General features: G+C 33.6%; 1 long non-coding RNA gene across 8 annotated transcripts; it reads right to left on the reverse strand.

Annotated features, from left to right (window-relative positions):
- Positions 1-360: 360 nt before the first annotated feature.
- On the reverse strand, positions 361-4181 carry LOC104230440 (uncharacterized). 8 transcript variants are annotated; one of them, XR_011406774.1, is made up of 4 exons: positions 4084-4181; positions 2345-3959; positions 2130-2214; positions 361-1911 (listed from the first exon to the last, which is right to left on the reverse strand). It is a non-coding gene; the product is annotated as an uncharacterized lncRNA (long non-coding RNA). The 8 variants fall into 8 exon arrangements; XR_011406769.1 differs by having other exon boundaries at positions 361-2471; positions 3848-3959; XR_011406771.1 differs by having other exon boundaries at positions 361-3177; positions 3848-3959.
- Between the last annotated feature and the right edge of the window lie 1763 nt (positions 4182-5944).

The raw sequence follows: 5944 nt of genomic DNA on the forward strand, positions 1-5944 counted from the left end.
TAGATTTGTGGTGGTTTTGGACCTCCACAAAATTATTTGTGGCGGTTTAAAAAAATGCCACAGTTATGTTCGCCACGAGCATTTCTGCGACAGTTTTTTAAAACCTCCACGACGACCGCCACAAAATAAATTTTCAATTTGTGGCAGTTTCTCTAGGCAAGTAAGGGCAGTTTGTAACCCCTACAAATATGATATCAGTCTTTTAAAAAAAATATTTGTGGCGATTTATAACCCCCACAATTTGAATTCATGGTTAAAAAAAATATTTAATAGTGATAGTTTTAAATGCTAAAATACCTATTTAAAAATTTTAATTCTAGAATTCAATTATAATATTACTAAATAACTCATACAACATAAATCAAATTCCTTTAGAAATATCTAGTGTAACAAACATTACGAATTCGAATTCATATCAAACTAAAGCCATACAAACAAATTAATGATAAGTTAAATATTAGACAATCTAGAGTAGTTCCTCAACAACCAAAAATACAAAGTGCAAAGTACTTGCTTGATGATTTGTATTGCTGTCACTTGATGATACTCTTTACATCCACAGGTGAAGCAGACTTGGTCTTCACATTACTATGCTGAAATAATGAAACAAAGAAATTTGATGAAACTTATAAACGACTAGCATAGTCTAACAATGGCATTAATAGTTACTGGACAATCTGGTTACATAAATAAACGAAAGCTCCAAATCTTCGAACAAATAAATTTGTTACTCTGTCTAACAATTGTATGAACAGAAGTTGATGGATATTCTCACATGAATAAGAGCTAAAGTACAAAATGCTTTCCTCGTATATCATCACAAAACTTACCTCCACAAATTGTTTTACTTGTCAGCATAAATTCTAGCTATATATTCATGAAAAAGAACACTTACATAACTATTAAACTATAAGTCAGCCTCTATAGACTTACCAACATTAAAATTAAATAAATAAAGAATATGTTGCAGCCAGTCCAATGATTAAAGGAAGTTAAACTTGTACTAAAGTTAGGGGTGGGCATATATCGGGTAAAACCGATAACCCGAACCGTTAATTCTTTATTGGGTTATCGGTATTGGGTTATTGGGTTAACGGTTCGGTAACGGGTTAAATTTTGTTTTTTATTGGGTTATCGGTTCGGGCTCGGTTTGCATTTTTGTTATTGGGTAAAAACCGATAACCCAATAAGAATGATGTAATTTACTAATTTACCCTTAAGTATATACTAGGGTTATTTATTTTCCTAATTCCCTCTTCACTCTTCAGTCTTCAGTTGTTTGTCTCTCAGTTCTCATTCTTGTTTCCGTCGCAGCCCCCAAGAGTCAAGATGCAAGACTCACCACCAGTTCTCCGCCAGACATCAGTAGATACTGCACAGAAGTGGGAGCGTGCTTTTGTTAAGAAACAATAAAAGTTGGCAGTTTACACGTTCTGGCAGTTTGATTTCTTTGTTTTATATATTGCAAATTTTTTTAGTTGTTTTATCTTATCGGGTAAACCGATAACGATATATAACCGATTAACCGATAACCGATAACCAATATCTTATCGGTTTGGTTATCAGGTTATGATATTTGTAAACCGATAACCGATAGACAAAACCGATAATGTTCAAAACCGAACCGAACCAACCGATGCCCACCCCTAACTAAAGTTGAACGCTAATAGCTTTGGAACACTGAAGTAGAAGAAATGAACTAATAAAATAGGAATGATAAACTAATAATAAAATCAAGCCAGTGTCAAAAATCTTTGGAGCTAACTACAAGCAAAAGAAGCAAAAAAAGTGTCAAAACTTGAAGCGAAAAAATAAAATTTGTATACTACCAGCTTACTCCATCTCATTTTTTGAGGGACTTAATCAAATTTTCTAAGGCACGAATTCCACTAGCATTTGTATCTGTAACAACTGCAAAAGAATATGAAACAAATACTCGTAGTTACTTAATGTAACCTAAAGGAAAGAAGTGAAAGGTTTGAAAATGAAGGAGGTAACATACGTGACATCTCAACATTAATTGTGGAATTTTTGTTTGATTAGTTTCTTTTGGTTGTCTGTTCATCAGTTAACCATCTCAGTATCCTTCTAACCGATATTGCTAAGCTAATTAAATAATTAGTACCTGCCTTTCATATGATTGGAGTTGGAAAAATAGGCAGCAGATCGAACTATCACCACAAGAGTGCCAGGGACCTTTGTGGTTTCTGGATGCTGTGGAATATTTCAGTAAACAATCCATCTTAAGAATAAGAAAATTTCATATGCAATCAATAAATTAAAATGATCACCATAGGTTTATGTAAGTTGTGAGTTTAGACTTGTATATCAAGTTTCCATCTACCTGTAGCCATATACGTAGGAAGATGTCATTGAGCCAACTATGCTAATTGATCCCAAGGCTACCATTTCATTGTTTCACTTTAACTGGTGTTCAATGCTACAAATATTCTTCCAATTGTTGTATCTTCCTATAATTCAATAAGTTTGCAATATATAAAAAATAAACTTTCTCTGAAAAGAATATTTGGCCACGAAATGAGCTAAGAAGCATAACTTACCACTCAATACCATCACACTACCACATCAATCCTCAATTTTATTTTATTTTTGAGATGAACATCAATCCTCAAATTCTTGCACACATATTCACTAGTGAAATAATTCTCTTCATCATGCTTATTTGCACCCAAACATATCATGCATTATGAAAAGTGAAATGAGGATATGACAAAGATATTGGTAATATGATCTATAGCACTTGCTCTGGCTAGTCATTGAAAAAGCTTTAACATTGATAAGACATGTTTATGCCATAGATAAGGCTCTAAAAAGTAAAACCGGAATTGCTTGGTAAAGTTTAATCTCTAGGAGTGCTTTACCATGGCAAATTAGCTCAAATCTATAAGGAGTGCTTTACCATGGTAAATTAGCTCAAATCTTTGGTTCAATAGAGAAATTATCTACAACAATCACCTGAGCATAGTGCAAAAGTTCACGTAATTATATTCATGTTTCTAACCACCTATACATAAAGATGCAGTAGTTTCAAATATACAATAAAAAATAAAGCTTAGAAGCCTGTACCCCATTCTTCTTTTTTTTTTTCATTAGTTTGTCAACTAATATGAGGGCCAATAATCCAGAACCACCGGTTACCAAATTTCTCACATTGGCCTGTGAATTGTGATTATAGCAGTTCATTAATATAAAAAACTACTAACTAATATCAGGAGCTCATATTAATCTCCTGTAAGAAGAAGCTATAAAAGCTAATCCAGATCTACTTGATTAAATATTAACTAGAGTATTACATTATGAGGAGGCTTCTTTATAGTACTTGAAAACAAAAGACCCCTTAATTATCACAAGAAGGAAAATAAAAAGCCAGTTCCTAGACGTCAGACCATCACTCCCCAAACTGGACCAACTTCCATATAATTCAAAAAATCAGAATAGAAATTCATTGGTTATTAAACTTGTTGGACAAAGAAAAAGTCCATTTCATTGTTCGTTGTCCTTCCCGATCCTAAGCACATAATACATTCATAGCCAAAATACAGAAAACCTTAATCAACTGTAAATGATGAAAGATATCTCAAATACCACCTAAAACAAATATACGATTTCATACTAGAGACCTTCCTTTTCAAAAGCACACACTCATTCCCACTATAAAATTACTCTTAAAAAGATAAATTTGCGCTTGGACCTTAAAAACAAAGGAAGCCACCAGTGGCGAAGCCAGGAAATTGAATAAGAGTGTTCAAATTTTGAACATCATTTGCCAGCGGGCTATGCAAGGTGTTCAAAGTCTGTTTTTTATCAATAACAAGTAATATTTTACCTTATATGTAGTATAATTTTTCGGCTAAGGTGGTCAGTTGACCACCCTTCAACCAAAGTAGCTTCGCCCCTGGAAGCCACACAACAATTGAACCAAAGTGCAACCCCAATAACTGTAGTAATACATATATCCGAGAGCATATCAAAAACAATTTCAGGTACGAACTTCTACATCAGAAAGTAAACAAGACGATATAGAGAAAAGGAAAACAAGAAAGAGTTTGATAAAGTAGGAACCTTTGTTGCCGGGGAAGAGAGGGAATCGAGCCCTGCTAATTTTTGAGTTGAAGAGAGGGAATTAACTGTACTCTTAGAAAGAGGGGGAAAAAAGAGGGAATTTTACCCGGTTCTACAATTTTGGGTCTAATATCCAAATTACCCCTTAATGTGCAGATTAAAACTTAAGAAGATTGGAGGCCGATATTGTCCTTTAACATCTTATTTTCTCTATTTTTCTCTTTTATTTCTTTCCTTTTTACTATTTAAATTTTAAAATTTGGAATAAAATAGAACCGACTTACTACTAAAGCATAATTATATAAACATAATTGATATGGAAAAAAAATACAATATAAATGAAGATATAGAACAAACTCACAAAAACTCATTAAAGTGATTCATTTATTATCCAAATAGCTATATTACCTTGATTGTAAAATTGTTACTCCTTCTGTCCCAATTTAGGTGACACGTTTGGATGTTGAGAGTCAGATGATTATTTCTTTGGCAGTCATTTTTTCATATATGTTTTACGTATTTTGTGTTATTAATTATTAGGCGCGTAATGACTTTCTGGCCACTTAAACTTGTAGGGCTTTTAAAAACCGATACATGAACTTGCACTTTTCCCATTTGAACACTCCAACTTGATGCAATGGATACTAATAAATACATTTGACTGTTGACTATGCCTATGTGGAAGCGCCGCAACTGACATGACTAAATTGTGTGCAAATCACGCTACAAAGGCGCGTGGAATGTATTATTTTTATTAAAAAAAATATGAGAATCAAAATAAAATATAAATAGACAAAAAAAGAAAAGAAAAAAGAGACATTTCCCTTTTCCCTTCTCTTTTCCCCTCACTCCCACCTCTGTACGTAACTGTCACATACATAATTAAGATATCCTCATACCCTCGACCGACTTCAGTCACTTACTCTCATTTCTTTCATGTTCGCTCTATGGTTCCCCAATTTATATCTTTTTATTTTAGCTTTCTTACTGTAATTCATTTTGGTCCAGCTTCAATTCAATGCAATCAAGCTGAATAATACTTCAAATTTCTATAACCTTTGCTCTCTATATAGTGGAACCTTTTATTTAGGTTTGAGAGGTGAAAAAAAGTAAAGAAGAAAGAGGGTGGTGGGCGATTGCAAATGCCGGAGGAGGACTTGTTAGAAGTTAAGTTTCAGTTGGTCGATGGATCAAATGTGGATCCCAGATATTTGATATGGGACAATGATTTGTTAACGGGTTTTTTCTTAGAGTTTTGGTTGATTTAAGAGTTGATTAATATTTGATTGATAAAAATTAAAGTAGAGAAAAAAGTTTACCGGAGAGGTAGCCGACAGTGACAGAGATGCCGGAGATGGTAGTGAGACGGAGGTAATCGAGGGTGTTGAAATTGGCTATGATCTTAGTAAAAGGTGGGTTTCGATCTATAACTAGGTATTCCGGCTTTGCCGATGCTGTTATGTCTGTGTTCATCTTCCCTATTAGCAGCTGCTCTTTTGGTCAGTCGCCGGCGATGGGACATTGAGATAGTTTTTAATCAGAAAATGCAAGTGTCAGTAGTTGTATATTGGGGGTAGCCGACAGTGACGGAGAGGTAGCTGATGTGGATGAATGGATGATGTGATTATACAAAAATATTAAATTAAATCCATATTAGCAGCAATGGAACGACACACACCATTATAAATATTTATTAATAGCCAATTTTTCAAGTAAAGATGTTCAAATGGGAAACCCAAGAGTTCATATATCGGCTTTACAAATTGATGCAAGTTTAAGTGGCCAGGAAGCCATTTTTCTTAATTGTTATGACTTATCATACTTTTAACGTAGTTTTCAAATATATAATTTTTGTAAAGAT

Source organism: Nicotiana sylvestris, chromosome 4, assembly GCF_000393655.2.
Source record: "Nicotiana sylvestris chromosome 4, ASM39365v2, whole genome shotgun sequence".
In the NCBI taxonomy this organism is placed as follows: Eukaryota; Viridiplantae; Streptophyta; class Magnoliopsida; order Solanales; family Solanaceae; genus Nicotiana; species Nicotiana sylvestris.